Genomic DNA, 16,807 nt, shown 5'->3' on the forward strand with positions numbered 1-16,807 from the left:
CTTCGGAACTTTTAAATATCTTGATATGTCTCGAGAACTACGCATCTGATCAGAAAATATCATAGAACATAAAAACTAGGAAACTTAATTCTCTACAAAAAAGGTCTCTTAACATTTTGCCATAGCTCGCTTCGTTTCCGAGATATTTGCAGATTTATCTCGAGGGAAGGGGCCTGACAGACATATTTCGAGATATTTCTTCTACTTGTTGTTCTTCTTCTGCACAGCTAAGCTGGAAGTGGCTTTTGCGGCTCGCACTAGTGCAGAGTTATCTCAAAGAAAGGGGCCACGGTGTTTCTGTATCTCTATTATGTTGGTGCGGCTTCGGAACTTTTAAATATCTCGATATATCTCGAAAACTACGCTTCTGATCAAAAAATATCATAGAACATAACTTGTAGGAGACATAATTCTCTACAAAAAAGGTCTCTTAACATTTTGCCATAGCTCGCTTCGTTTCCGAGATATTTGCAGATATATCTCAAGGGAAGGGGCCTGACGGACATATTTCGAGATATTTCTTCTTCTTGTTGTTCTTCTTCTGCACAGCTAAACTGGAAGTGGCATTTCCAGCTCGCAATAGAGCAGAGTTATCTGAAAGAAAGGGGCCACGGTGTTTCTGTATCTCTATTATGTTGGTGCGGCTTCGGAACTTTTAAATATCTTGATATATCTCGAGAACTACGCATCTGATCAAAAAATATCATAGAACATAAAAAGTAGGAAACTTAATTCTCTACAAAAAAGGTCTCTTAACATTTTGCCATAGCTCGCTTCGTTTCCGAGATATTTGCAGATTTATCTCAAGGGAAGGGGCCTGACGGACATATTTCGAGATATTTCTTCTTCTTGTTGTTCTTCTTCTGCACAGCTAAGCTGGAAGTGGCATTTGCGGCTCGCACTAGTGCAGAGTTATCTCAAAGAAAGGGGCCACGGTGTTTCTGGATCTCTATTATGTTGGTGCGGCTTCCGAACTTTTAAATATCTCGATATATCTCGAAAACTACGCTTCTGATCAAAAAATATCATAGAACATAAATTGTAGGAAACATAATTCTCTACAAAAAAGGTCTCTTAACATTTTGCCATAGCTCGTTTCCTTTCCGAGATATTTGCAGATATATCTCAAGGGAAGGGGCCTGACGGACATATTTCGAGATATTTCTTCTTCTTGTTGTTCTTCTTCTGCACAGCTAAACTGGAAGTGGCATTTCCAGCTCGCAATAGTGCAGAGTTATCTCAACGAAAGGGGCCACGGTGTTTCTGTATCTCTATTATGTTGGTGCGGCTTCGGAACTTTTAAATATCTTGATATATCTCGAGAACTACGCATCTGATCAAAAAATATCATACAACATAAAAAGTAGGAAACTTAATTCTCTACAAAAAAGGTCTCTTAACATTTTGCCATAGCTCGCTTCGTTTCCGAGCTATTTGCAGATTTATCTCAAGGGAAGGGGCCTGACGGACATATTTCGAGATATTTCTTCTTCTTGTTGTTCTTCTTCTGCACAGCTAAGCTGGAAGTGGCATTTGCAGCTCGCAATAGTGCAGAGTTATCTCAAAGAAAGGGGCCACGGTGTTTCTGTATCTCTATTATGTTGGTGCAGCTTCGGAACTTTTAAATATCTTGATATATCTCGAGAACAACGCATCTGATCAAAAAATATCATAGAACATAACTTGTAGGAAACTTAATTCTCTACAAAAAAGGTCTCTTAACATTTTGCCATAGCTCGCTTCGTTTCCGAGATATTTGCAGATTTATCTCAAGGGAAGGGGCCTGACGGACATATTTCGAGATATTTCTTCTTCTTGTTGTTCTTCTTCTGCACAGCTAAGCTGGAAGTGGCATTTGCAGCTCGCAATAGTGCAGAGTTATCTCAAAGAAAGGGGCCACGGTGTTTCTGTATCTCTATTATGTTGGTGCGGCTTCGGAACTTTTAAATATCTTGATATATCTCGAGAACTACGCATCTGATCAAAAAATATCATAGAACATAGAAAGTAGGAAACTTAATTCTCTACAAAAAAGGTCTCTTAACATTTTGCCATAGCTCGCTTCGTTTCCGAGATATTTGCAGATTTATCTCAAGGGAAGGGGCCTGACGGACATATTTCGAGATATTTCTTCTTCTTGTTGTTCTTCTTCTGCACAGCTAAGCTGGAAGTGGCATTTGCAGCTCGCAATAGTGCAGAATTATCTCAAAGAAAGGGGCCACGGTGTTTCTGTATCTCTATTATGTTGGTGCGGCTTCGGAACTTTTAAATATCTTGATATATCTCGAGAACTACGCATCTGATCAAAAAATATCATAGAACATAGAAAGTAGGGAACTTAATTCTCTACAAAAAAGGTCTCTTAACATTTTGCCATAGCTCGCTTCGTTTCCGAGATATTTGCAGATTTATCTCAAGGGAAGGGGCCTGACGGACATATTTCGAGATATTTCTTCTTCTTGTTGTTCTTCTTCTGCACAGCTAAGCTGGAAGTGGCATTTGCAGCTCGCAATAGTGCAGAGTTATCTCAAAGAAAGGGGTCACGCTGTTTCTGTATCTCTATTATGTTGGTGCGGCTTCGGAACTTTTAAATATCTTGATATATCTCGAGAACTACGCATCTGATCAAAAAATATCATTGAACATAGAAAGTAGGAAACTTAATTCTCTACAAAAAAGGTCTCTTAACATTTTGCCATAGCTCGCTTCGTTTCCGAGATATTTGCAGATTTATCTCAAGGGAAGGGGCCTGACGGACATATTTCGAGATATTTCTTCTTCTTGTTGTTCTTCTTCTGCACAGCTAAGCTGGAAGTGGCATTTGCAGCTCGCAATAGTGCAGAGTTATCTCAAAGAAAGGGGCCACGCTGTTTCTGTATCTCTATTATGTTGGTGCGGCTTCGGAACTTTTAAATATCTTGATATATCTCGAGAACTACGCATCTGATCAAAAAATATCATAGAACATAAAAAGTAGGAAACGTAATTCTCTACAAAAAAGGTCTCTTAACATTTTGCCATAGCTCGCTTCGTTTCCGAGATATATGCAGATTTATCTCAAGGGAAGGGGCCTGACGGACATATTTCGAGATATTTCTTCTTCTTGTTGTTCTTCTTCTGCACAGCTAAGCTGGAAGTGGCATTTGCAGCTCGCAATAGTGCACAGTTATCTCAAAGAAAGGGGCCACGGTGTTTCTGTATCTCTATTATGTTGGTGCGGCTTCGGAACTTTTAAATATCTTGATATATCTCGAGAACTACGCATCTGATCAAAAAATATCATACAACATAAAAAGTAGGAAACTTAATTCTCTACAAAAAAGGTCTCTTAACATTTTGCCATAGCTCGCTTCGTTTCCGAGATATTTGCAGATTTATCTCAAGGGAAGGGGCCTGACGGACATATTTCGAGATATTTCTTCTTCTTGTTGTTCTTCTTCTGCACAGCTAAGCTGGAAGTGGCATTTGCAGCTCGCAATAGTGCAGAGTTATCTCAAAGAAAGGGGCCACGGTGTTTCTGTATCTCTATTATGTTGGTGCGGCTTCGGAACTTTTAAATATCTTGATATATCTCGAGAACTACGCATCTGATCAAAAAATATCATAGAACATAAAAAGTAGGAAACTTAATTCTCTACAAAAAAGGTCTCTTAACATTTTGCCATAGCTCGCTTCGTTTCCGAGATATATGCAGATTTATCTCAAGGGAAGGGGCCTGACGGACATATTTCGAGATATTTCTTCTTCTTGTTGTTCTTCTTCTGCACAGCTAAGCTGGAAGTGGCATTTGCAGCTCGCAATAGTGCACAGTTATCTCAAAGAAAGGGGCCACGGTGTTTCTGTATCTCTATTATGTTGGTGCGGCTTCGGAACTTTTAAATATCTTGATATATCTCGAGAACTACGCATCTGATCAAAAAATATCATACAACATAAAAAGTAGGAAACTTAATTCTCTACAAAAAAGGTCTCTTAACATTTTGCCATAGCTCGCTTCGTTTCCGAGATATTTGCAGATTTATCTCAAGGGAAGGGGCCTGACGGACATATTTCGAGATATTTCTTCTTCTTGTTGTTCTTCTTCTGCACAGCTAAGCTGGAAGTGGCATTTACAGCTCGCAATAGTGCAGAGTTATCTCAAAGAAAGGGGCCACGGTGTTTCTGTATCTCTATTATGTTGGTGCGGCTTCGGAACTTTTAAATATCTTGATATATCTCGAGAACTACGCATCTGATCAAAAAATATCATAGAACATAGAAAGTAGGAAACTTAATTCTCTACAAAAAAGGTCTCTTAACATTTTGCCATAGCTCGCTTCGTTTCCGAGATATTTGCAGATTTATCTCAAGGGAAGGGGCCTGACGGACATATTTCGAGATATTTCTTCTTCTTGTTGTTCTTCTTCTGCACAGCTAAGCTGGAAGTGGCATTTGCGGCTCGCACTAGTGCAGAGTTATCTCAAAGAAAGGGGCCACGGTGTTTCTGTATCTCTATTATGTTGGTGCGGCTTCGGAACTTTTAAATATCACGATATATCTCGAAAACTACGCTTCTGATCAAAAAATATCATAGAACATAAATTGTAGGAAACATAATTCTCTACAAAAAACGTCTCTTAACATTTTGCCATAGCTTGTTTCGTTTCCGAGATATTTGCAGATATATCTCAAGGGAAGGGGCCTGACTGACATATTTCGAGATATTTCTTCTTCTTGTTGTTCTTCTTCTGCACAGCTAAACTGGAAGTGGCGTTTCCAGCTCGCAATAGCGCAGAGTTATCTCAAAGAAAGGGGCCACGGTGTTTCTGTATCTCTATTATGTTGGTGCGGCTTCGGAACTTTTAAATATCTTTATATATCTCGGGAACTACGCATCTGATAAAAAAATATCATAGAACATAAAAAGTAGGAAACTTAATTCTCTACAAATAAAGTCTCTTAACATTTTGCCATAGCTCGCTTCGTTTCCGAGATATTTGCAGATTTATCTCAAGGAAAGGGGCCTGACGGACATATTTCGAGATATTTCTTCTTCTTGTTGTTCTTCTTCTGCACAGCTAAGCTGGAAGTGGCATTTGCAGCTCGCAATAGTGCAGAGTTATCCCAAAGAAAGGGGCCACGGTGTTTCTGTATCTCTATTATGTTGGTGCGGCTTCGGAACTTTTAAATATCTTGATATATCTCGAGAACTACGCATCTGATCAAAAAATATCATACAACATAAAAAGTAGGAAACTTAATTCTCTACAATAAAGGTCTCTTAACATTTTGCCATAGTTCGCTTCGTTTCCGAGATATTTGCAGATTTATCTCAAGGAAAGGGGCCTGACGGACATATTTCGAGATATTTCTTCTTCTTGTTGTTCTTCTTCTGCACAGCTAAACTGGAAGTGGCATTTCCAGCTCGCAATAGCGCAGAGTCATCTCAAAGAAAGGGGCCACGGTGTTTCTGTATCTCTATTATGTTGGTGCGGCTTCGGAACTTTTAAATATCTTTATATATCTCGGGAACTACGCATCTGATAAAAAAATATCATAGAACATAAAAAGTAGGAAACTTAATTCTCTACAAATAAAGTCTCTTAACATTTTGCCATAGCTCGCTTCGTTTCCGAGATATTTGCAGATTTATCTCAAGGAAAGGGGCCTGACGGACATATTTCGAGATATTTCTTCTTCTTGTTGTTCTTCTTCTGCACAGCTAAGCTGGAAGTGGCATTTGCAGCTCGCAATAGTGCAGAGTTATCCCAAAGAAAGGGGCCACGGTGTTTCTGTATCTCTATTATGTTGGTGCGGCTTCGGAACTTTTAAATATCTTGATATATCTCGAGAACTACGCATCTGATCAAAAAATATCATACAACATAAAAAGTAGGAAACTTAATTCTCTACAATAAAGGTCTCTTAACATTTTGCCATAGCTCGCTTCGTTTCCGAGATATTTGCAGATTTATCTCAAGGAAAGGGGCCTGACGGACATATTTCGAGATATTTCTTCTTCTTGTTGTTCTTCTTCTGCACAGCTAAACTGGAAGTGGCATTTCCAGCTCGCAATAGCGCAGAGTCATCTCAAAGAAAGGGGCCACGGTGTTTCTGTATCTCTATTATGTTGGTGCGGCTTCGGAACTTTTAAATATCTTGATATATCTCGAGAACTACGCATCTGATCAAAAAATATCATAGAACATAAAAAGTAGGAAACTTAATTCTCTACAAAAAAGGTCTCTTAATATTTTGCCATAGCTCGCTTCGTTTCCGAGATATTTGCAGATTTATCTCAAGGGAAGGGGCCTGACGGACATATTTCGAGATATTTCTTCTCCTTGTTGTTCTTCTTCTGCACAGCTAAGCTGGAAGTGGCATTTGCAGCTCGCAATAGTGCAGAGTTATCTCAAAGAAAGGGGCCACGGTGTTTCTGTATCTCTATTATGTTGGTGCGGCTTCGGAACTTTTAAATATCTTGATATATCTCGAGAAGTACGCATCTGATCAAAAAATATCATAGAACATAGAAAGTAGGAAACTTAATTCTCTACAAAAAAGGTCTCTTAACATTTTGCCATAGCTCGCTTCGTTTCCGAGATATTTGCAGATTTATCTCAAGGGAAGGGGCCTGACGGACATATTTCGAGATATTTCTTCTTCTTGTTGTTCTTCTTCTGCACAGCTAAGCTGGAAGTGGCATTTGCAGCTCGCAATAGTGCAGAGTTATCTCAAAGGAAGGGGCCACGGTGTTTCTGTATCTCTATTATGTTGGTGCGGCTTCGGAACTTTTAAATATCTTGATATATCTCGAGAACTACGCATCTGATCAAAAAATATCATAGAACATAGAAAGTAGGAAACTTAATTCTCTACAAAAAAGGTCTCTTAACATTTTGCCATAGCTCGCTTCGTTTCCGAGATATTTGCAGATTTATCTCAAGGGAAGGGGCCTGACGGACATATTTCGAGATATTTCTTCTTCTTGTTGTTCTTCTTCTGCACAGCTAAGCTGGAAGTGGCATTTGCGGCTCGCACTAGTGCAGAGTGAACTCAAAGAAAGGGGCCACGGTGTTTCTGTATCTCTATTATGTTGGTGCGGCTTCGGAACTTTTAAATATCACGATATATCTCGAAAACTACGCTTCTGATCAAAAAATATGATAGAACATAAATTGTAGGAAACACAATTCTCTACAAAAAACGTCTCTTAACATTTTGCCATAGCTCGCTTCGTTTCCGAGATATTTGCAGATTTATCTCAAGGGAAGGGGCCTGACGGACATATTTCGAGATATTTCTTCTTCTTGTTGTTCTTCTTCTGCACAGCTAAGCTGGAAGTGGCATTTGCAGCTCGCAATAGTGCAGAGTTATCTCAAAGAAAGGGGCCACGGTGTTTCTGTATCTCTATTATGTTGGTGCGGCTTCGGAACTTTTAAATATCTTGATATATCTCGAGAACTACGCATCTGATCAAAAAATATCATAGAACATAGAAAGTAGGAAACTTAATTCTCTACAAAAAAGGTCTCTTAACATTTTGCCATAGCTCGCTTCGTTTCCGAGATATTTGCAGATTTATCTCAAGGGAAGGGGCCTGACGGACATATTTCGAGATATTTCTTCTTCTTGTTGTTCTTCTTCTGCACAGCTAAGCTGGAAGTGGCATTTGCAGCTCGCAATAGTGCAGAGTTATCTCAAAGAAAGGGGCCACGCTGTTTCTGTATCTCTATTATGTTGGTGCGGCTTCGGAACTTTTAAATATCTTGATATATCTCGAGAACTACGCATCTGATCAAAAAATATCATAGAACATAAAAAGTAGGAAACTTAATTCTCTACAAAAAAGGTCTCTTAACATTTTGCCATAGCTCGCTTCGTTTCCGAGATATATGCAGATTTATCTCAAGGGAAGGGGCCTGACGGACATATTTCGAGATATTTCTTCTTCTTGTTGTTCTTCTTCTGCACAGCTAAGCTGGAAGTGGCATTTGCGGCTCGCACTAGTGCAGAGTTATCTCAAAGAAAGGGGCCACGGTGTTTCTGTATCTGTATTATGTTGGTGCGGCTTCGGAACTTTTAAATATCACGATATATCTCGAAAACTACGCTTCTGATCAAAAAATATCATAGAACATAAATTGTAGGAAACATAATTCTCTACAAAAAACGTCTCTTAACATTTTGCCATAGCTTGTTTCGTTTCCGAGATATTTGCAGATATATCTCAAGGGAAGGGGCCTGACGGACATATTTCGAGATATTTCTTCTTCTTGTTGTTCTTCTTCTGCACAGTTAAGCTGGAAGTGGCATTTGCAGCTCGCAATAGTGCAGAGTTATCTCAAAGAAAGGGGCCACGGTGTTTCTGTATCTCGATTATGTTGGTGCGGCTTCGGAACTTTTAAATATCTTGATATATCTCGAGAACTACGCATCTGATCAAAAAATATCATAGAACATAGAAAGTAGGAAACTTAATTGTCTACAAAAAAGGTCTCTTAACATTTTGCCATAGCTCGCTTCGTTTCCGAGATATTTGCAGATTTATCTCAAGGGAAGGGGTCTGACGGACATATTTCGAGATATTTCTTCTTCTTGTTGTTCTTCTTCTGCACAGCTAAGCTGGAAGTGGCATTTGCAGCTCGCAATAGTGCAGAATTATCTCAAAGAAAGGGGCCACGGTGTTTCTGTATCTCTATTATGTTGGTGCGGCTTCGGAACTTTTAAATATCTTGATATATCTCGAGAACTACGCATCTGATCAAAAAATATCATAGAACATAGAAAGTAGGAAACTTAATTCTCTACAAAAAAGGTCTCTTAACATTTTGCCATAGCTCGCTTCGTTTCCGAGATATTTGCAGATTTATCTTAAGGGAAGGGGCCTGACGGACATATTTCGAGATATTTCTTCTTCTTGTTGTTCTTCTTCTGCACAGCTAAGCTGGAAGTGGCATTTGCAGCTCGCAATAGTGCAGAGTTATCTCAAAGAAAGGGGCCACGGTGTTTCTGTATCCCTATTCTGTTGGTGCGGCTTCGAAACTTTTAAATATCTTGATATATCTCGAGAACTACGCAACTGAACAAAAAATATCATAGAACACAAAAAGTAGGAAACTTAATTCTCTACAAAACACGTCTCTTAACATTTTGCCATAGCTCGCTTCGTTTCCGAGATATTTGCAGATTTATCTCAAGGGAAGGGGCCTGACGGACATATTTCGAGATATTTCTTCTTCTTGTTGTTCTTCTTCTGCACAGCTAAGCTGGAAGTGGCATTTGCAGCTCGCAATAGTGCAGAGTTATCTCAAAGAAAGGGGCCACGGTGTTTCTGTATCTCTATTATGTTGGTGCGGCTTCGGAACTTTTAAATATCTTGATATATCTCGAGAACTACGCATCTGATCAAAAAATATCATAGAAGATAAAAAGTAGGAAACTTAATTCTCTACAAAAAAGGTCGCTTAACATTTTGCCATACCTCGCTTCGTTTCCGAGATATTTGCAGATTTATCTCAAGGGAAGGGGCCTGACGGACATATTTCGAGATATTTCTTCTTCTTGTTGTTCTTCTTCTGCACAGCTAAGCTGGAAGTGGCATTTGCAGCTCGCAATAGTGCAGAGTTATCTCAAAGAAAGGGGCCACGGTGTTTCTGTATCTCTATTATGTTGGTGCGTCTTCGGAACTTTCAAATATCTTGATATATCTCGAGAACTACGCATCTGATCAAAAAATATCATACAACATAAAAAGTAGGAAACTTAATTCTCTACAAAAAAGGTCTCTTAACATTTTGCCATAGCTCGCTTCGTTTCCGAGATATTTGCAGATTTATCTCAAGGGAAGGGGCCTGACGGACATATTTCGAGATATTTCTTCTTCTTGTTGTTCTTCTTCTGCACAGCTAAGCTGGAAGTGGCATTTGCAGCTCGCAATAGTGCAGAGTTATCTCAAAGAAAGGGGCCACGGTGTTTCTGTATCTCTATTATGTTGGTGCGGCTTCGGAACTTTTAAATATCTTGATATATCTCGAGAACTACGCATCTGATCAAAAAATATCATAGAACACAAAAAGTAGGAAACTTAATTCTCTACAAAAAACGTCTCTTAACATTTTGCCATAGCTCGCTTCGTTTCCGAGATATTTGCAGATTTATCTCAAGGGAAGGGGCCTGACGGACATATTTCGAGATATTTCTTCTTCTTGTTGTTCTTCTTCTGCACAGCTAAGCTGGAAGTGGCATTTGCAGCTCGCAATAGTGCAGAGTTATCTCAAAGAAAGGGGCCACGGTGTTTCTGTATCTCTATTATGTTGGTGCGGCTTCGGAACTTTTAAATATCTTGATATATCTCGAGAACTACGCATCTGATCAAAAAATATCATACAACATAAAAAGTAGGAAACTTAATTCTCTACAAAAAAGGTCTCTTAACATTTTGCCATAGCTCGCTTCGTTTCCGAGATATTTGCAGATTTATCTCAAGGGAAGGGGCCTGACGGACATATTTCGAGATATTTCTTCTTCTTGTTGTTCTTCTTCTGCACAGCTAAGCTGGAAGTGGCATTTGCAGCTCGCAATAGTGCAGAGTTATCTCAAAGAAAGTGGCCACGGTGTTTCTGTATCTCTATTATGTTGGTGCGGCTTCGGAACTTTTAAATATCTTGATATATCTCGGGAACTACGCATCTGATCAAAAAATATCATAGAAGATAAAAAGTTGGAAACTTAATTCTCTACAAAAAAGGTCGCTTAACATTTTGCCATACCTCGCTTCGTTTCCGAGATATTTGCAGATTTATCTCAAGGGAAGGGGCCTGACGGACATATTTCGAGATATTTCTTCTTCTTGTTGTTCTTCTTCTGCACAGCTAAGCTGGAAGTGGCATTTGCAGCTCGCAATAGTGCAGAGTTATCTCACAGAAAGGGGCCACGGTGTTTCCGTATCTCTATTATGTTGGTGCGGCTTCGGAACTTTCAAATATCTTGATATATCTCGAGAACTACGCATCTGATCAAAAAATATCATAGAACATAAAAAGTAGGAAACTTAATTCTCTACAAAAAAGGTATCTTAACATTTTGCCATAGCTCGCTTCGTTTCCGAGATATATGCAGATTTATCTCAAGGGAAGGGGCCTGACGGACATATTTCGAGATATTTCTTCTTCTTGTTGTTCTTCTTCTGCACAGCTAAGCTGGAAGTGGCATTTGCAGCTCGCAATAGTGCAGAGTTATCTCAAAGAAAGGGGCCACGGTGTTTCTGTATCCCTATTCTGTTGGTGCGGCTTCGAAACTTTTAAATATCTTGATATATCTCGAGAACTACGCAACTGATCAAAAAATATCATAGAACACAAAAAGTAGGAAACTTAATTCTCTACAAAAAACGTCTCTTAACATTTTGCCATAGCTCGCTTCGTTTCCGAGATATTTGCAGATTTATCTCAAGGGAAGGGGCCTGACGGACATATTTCGAGATATTTCTTCTTCTTGTTGTTCTTCTTCTGCACAGCTAAGCTGGAAGTGGCATTTGCAGCTCGCAATAGTGCAGAGTTATCTCAAAGAAAGGGGCCACGGTGTTTCTGTATCCCTATTCTGTTGGTGCGGCTTCCAAACTTTTAAATATCTTGATATATCTCGAGAACTACGCAACTGATCAAAAAATATCATAGAACACAAAAAGTAGGAAACTTAATTCTCTACAAAAAACGTCTCTTAACATTTTGCCATAGCTCGCTTCGTTTCCGAGATATTTGCAGATTTATCTCAAGGGAAGGGGCCTGACGGACATATTTCGAGATATTTCTTCTTCTTGTTGTTCTTCTTCTGCACAGCTAAGCTGGAAGTGGCATTTGCAGCTCGCAATAGTGCAGAGTTATCTCAAAGAAAGGGGCCACGGTGTTTCTGTATCTCTATTATGTTGGTGCGGCTTCGGAACTTTTAAATATCTTGATATATCTCGAGAACTACGCATCTGATCAAAAAATATCATAGAAGATAAAAAGTAGGAAACTTAATTCTCTACAAAAAAGGTCGCTTAACATTTTGCCATACCTCGCTTCGTTTCCGAGATATTTGCAGATTTATCTCAAGGGAAGGGGCCTGACGGACATATTTCGAGATATTTCTTCTTCTTGTTGTTCTTCTTCTGCACAGCTAAGCTGGAAGTGGCATTTGCAGCTCGCAATAGTGCAGAGTTATCTCAAAGAAAGGGGCCACGGTGTTTCTGTATCTCTATTATGTTGGTGCGGCTTCGGAACTTTCAAATATCTTGATATATCTCGAGAACTACGCATCTGATCAAAAAATATCATAGAACATGAAAAGTAGGAAACTTAATTTTCTACAAAAAAGGTATCTTAACATTTTGCCATAGCTCGCTTCGTTTCCGAGATATATGCAGATTTATCTCAAGGGAAGGGGCCTGACGGACATATTTCGAGATATTTCTTCTTCTTGTTGTTCTTCTTCTGCACAGCTAAGCTGGAAGTGGCATTTGCAGCTCGCAATAGTGCAGAGTTATCTCAAAGAATGGGGCCACGGTGTTTCTGTATCTCTATTATGTTGGTGCGGCTTCGGAACTTTTAAATATCTTGATATATCTCGAGAACTACGCATCTGATCAAAAAATATCATACAACATAAAAAGTAGAAAACTTAATTCTCTACAAAAAAGGTCTCTTAACATTTTGCCATAGCTCGCTTCGTTTCCGAGATATTTGCAGATTTATCTCAAGGGAAGGGGCCTGACGGACATATTTCGAGATATTTCTTCTTCTTGTTGTTCTTCTTCTGCACAGCTAAACTGGAAGTGGCATTTCCAGCTCGCAATAGTGCAGAGTTATCTCAAAGAAAGGGGCCACGGTGTTTCTGTATCTCTATTATGTTGGTGCGGCTTCGGAACTTTTAAATATCTTGATATATCTCGAGAACTACGCATCTGATCAAAAAATATCATACAACATAAAAAGTAGGAAACTTAATTCTCTACAAAAAAGGTCTCTTAACATTTTGCCATAGCTCGCTTCGTTTCCGAGATATTTGCAGATTTATCTCAAGGGAAGGGGCCTGACGGACATATTTCGAGATATTTCTTCTTCTTGTTGTTCTTCTTCTGCACAGCTAAGCTGGAAGTGGCATTTGCAGCTCGCAATAGTGCAGAGTTATCTCAAAGAATGGGGCCACGGTGTTTCTGTATCTCTATTATGTTGGTGCGGCTTCGGAACTTTTAAATATCTCGATATATCTCGAAAACTACGCTTCTGATCAAAAAATATCATAGAACAGAACTTGTAGGAAACATAATTCTCTACAAAAAACGTCTCTTAACATTTTGCCATAGCTCGCTTCGTTTCCGAGATATTTGCAGATATATCTCAAGGGAAGGGGCCTGACGGACATATTTCGAGATATTTCTTCTTCTTGTTGTTCTTCTTCTGCACAGCTAAACTGGAAGTGGCATTTCCAGCTCGCAATAGTGCAGAGTTATCTCAAAGAAAGGGGCCACGGTGTTTCTGTATCTCTATTATGTTGGTGCGGCTTCGGAACTTTTAAATATCTTGATATATCTCGAGAACTACGCATCTGATCAAAAAATATCATACAACATAAAAAGTAGGAAACTTAATTCTCTACAAAAAAGGTCTCTTAACATTTTGCCATAGCTCGCTTCGTTTCCGAGATATTTGCAGATTTATCTCAAGGGAAGGGGCCTGACGAACATATTTCGAGATATTTCTTCTTCTTGTTGTTCTTCTTCTGCACAGCTAAGCTGGAAGTGGCATTTGCAGCTCGCAATAGTGCAGAGTTATCTCAAAGAAAGGGGCCACGGTGTTTCTGTATCTCTATTATGTTGGTGCGGCTTCGGAACTTTTAAATATCTTGATATATCTCGAGAACTACGCATCTGATCAAAAAATATCATAGAACACAAAAAGTAGGAAACTTAATTCTCTACAAAAAACGTCTCTTAACATTTTGCCATAGCTCGCTTCGTTTCCGAGATATTTGCAGATTTATCTCAAGGGAAGGGGCCTGACGGACATATTTCGAGATATTTCTTCTTCTTCTTGTTCTTCTTCTGCACAGCTAAGCTGGAAGTGGCATTTGCAGGTCGCAATAGTGCAGAGTTATCTCAAAGAAAGGGGCCACGGTGTTTCTGTATCTCTATTATGTTGGTGCGGCTTCGGAACCTTTAAATATCTCGATATATCTCGAAAACTACGCTTCTGATCAAAAAATATCATAGAACTTAAAAAGTAGGAAACGTAATTCTCTACAAAAAAGTTCTCTTAACATTTTGCCATAGCTCGCTTCGTTTCCGAGATATTTGCAGATTTATCTCAAGGGAAGGGGCCTGACAGACATATTTCGAGATATTTCTTCTTCTTCTTGTTCTTCTTCTACGCAGCTAAGCTGGAAGTGGCATTTGCAGCTCGCAATAGTGCAGAGTTATCTCAAAGAAGGGGGCCACGGTGTTTCTGTATCTCTATTATGTTGGTGCGGCTTCGGATCTTTTAAATATCTTGATATATCTCGAGAACTACGCATCTGATCAAAAAATATCATAGAACATAAATAGTAGGAAACTTAATTCTCTACAAAAAGGTCCCTCAACATTTTGCCATAGCTCGCTTCGTTTCCGAGATATTTGCACATTTATCTCAAGGGAAGGGGCCTAACGGACATATTTCGAGATATTTCTTCTTCTTGTTGTTCTTCTTCTGCACAGCTAAGCTGGAAGTGGCATTTGCTGCTCGCACTAGTGCAGAGTTATCTCAAAGAAAGGGGCCACGGTATTTCTGTATCTCTATTATGTTGGTGCGGCTTCGGAACTTTTAAATATCTCGATATATCTCGAAAACTACGCTTCTGATCAAAAAATATCATAGCACATAAATTGTAGGAAACATAACTCTCTACAAAAAACGTCTCTTAACATTTTGCCATAGCTCGCTTCGTTTCCGAGATATTTGCAGATTTATCTCAAGGGAAGGGGCCTGACAGACATATTTCGAGATATTTCTTCTTCTTCTTGTTCTTCTTCTACGCAGCTAAGCTGGAAGTGGCATTTGCAGCTCGCAATAGTGCAGAGTTATCTCAAAGAAGGGGGCCACGGTGTTTCTGTATCTCTATTATGTTGGTGCGGCTTCGGATCTTTTAAATATCTTGATATATCTCGAGAACTACGCATCTGATCAAAAAATATCATAGAACATAAATAGTAGGAAACTTAATTCTCTACAAAAAGGTCCCTCAACATTTTGCCATAGCTCGCTTCGTTTCCGAGATATTTGCACATTTATCTCAAGGGAAGGGGCCTAACGGACATATTTCGAGATATTTCTTCTTCTTGTTGTTCTTCTTCTGCACAGCTAAGCTGGAAGTGGCATTTGCTGCTCGCACTAGTGCAGAGTTATCTCAAAGAAAGGGGCCACGGTATTTCTGTATCTCTATTATGTTGGTGCGGCTTCGGAACTTTTAAATATCTCGATATATCTCGAAAACTACGCTTCTGATCAAAAAATATCATAGCACATAAATTGTAGGAAACATAACTCTCTACAAAAAACGTCTCTTAACATTTTGCCATAGCTCGCTTCGTTTCCGAGATATTTGCAGATTTATCTCAAGGGAAGGGGCCTGACGGACATATTTCGAGATATTTCTTCTTCTTGTTGTTCTTCTTCTGCACAGCTAAGCTGGAAGTGGCATTTGCAGCTCGCAATAGTGCAGAGTTATCTCAAAGAAAGGGGCCACGGTGTTTCTGTATCTCTATTATGTTGGTGCGGCTTCGGAACTTTTAAATATCTTGATATATCTCGAGAACTACGCATCTGATCAAAAAATATCATAGAAGATAAAAAGTAGGAAACTTAATTCTCTACAAAAAAGGTCGCTTAACATTTTGCCATAGCTCGCTTCGTTTCCGAGATATTTGCAGATTTATCTCAGGGGAAGGGGCCTGACGGACATATTTCGAGATATTTCTTCTTCTTGTTGTTCTTCTTCTGCACAGCTAAGCTGGAAGTGGCATTTGCGGCTCGCACTAGTGCAGAGTTATCTCAAAGAAAGGGGCCACGGTGTTTCTGTATCTCTATTATGTTGGTGCGGCTTCGGAACTTTTAAATATCACGATATATGTCGAAAACTACGCTTCTGATCAAAAAATATCATAGAACATAAATTGTACGAAACATAATTCTCTACAAAAAACGTCTCTTAACATTTTGCCATAGCTCGCTTCGTTTCCGAGATATTTGCAGATTCAGCTCAAAGGAACGGGCCTGACGGACATATTTCGAGATATTTCTTCTTCTTGTTGTTCTTCTTCTGCACAGCTAAGCTGGAAGTGGCATTTGCAGCTCGCAATAGTGCAGAGTTATCTCAAAGAAAGGGGCCACGGTGTTTCTGTATCTCTATTATGTTGGTGCGGCTTCGGAACTTTCAAATATCTTGATATATCTCGAGAACTACGCATCTGATCAAAAAATATCATAGAACATAAAAAGTAGGAAACTTAATTCTCTACAAAAAAGGTCTCTTAACATTTTGCCATAGCTCGCTTCGTTTCCGAGATATATGCAGATTTATCTCAAGGGAAGGGGCCTGACGGACATATTTCGAGATATTTCTTCTTCTTGTTGTTCTTCTACTGCACAGCTAAGCTGGAATTGGCATTTGCAGCTCGCAATAGTGCAGAGTTATCTCAAAGAAAGGGGCCACGGTGCTTCTGTATCTCTATTATGTTGGTGCGGCTTCGGAAGTTTTAAATATCTCGATATATCTTGAAAACTACGCTACTGATCAAAAAATATCATAG

Source organism: Osmia lignaria, unplaced genomic scaffold (genome assembly GCF_051020975.1).
Source record: "Osmia lignaria lignaria isolate PbOS001 unplaced genomic scaffold, iyOsmLign1 scaffold0003, whole genome shotgun sequence".
NCBI lineage: Eukaryota > Metazoa > Arthropoda > Insecta > Hymenoptera > Megachilidae > Osmia > Osmia lignaria.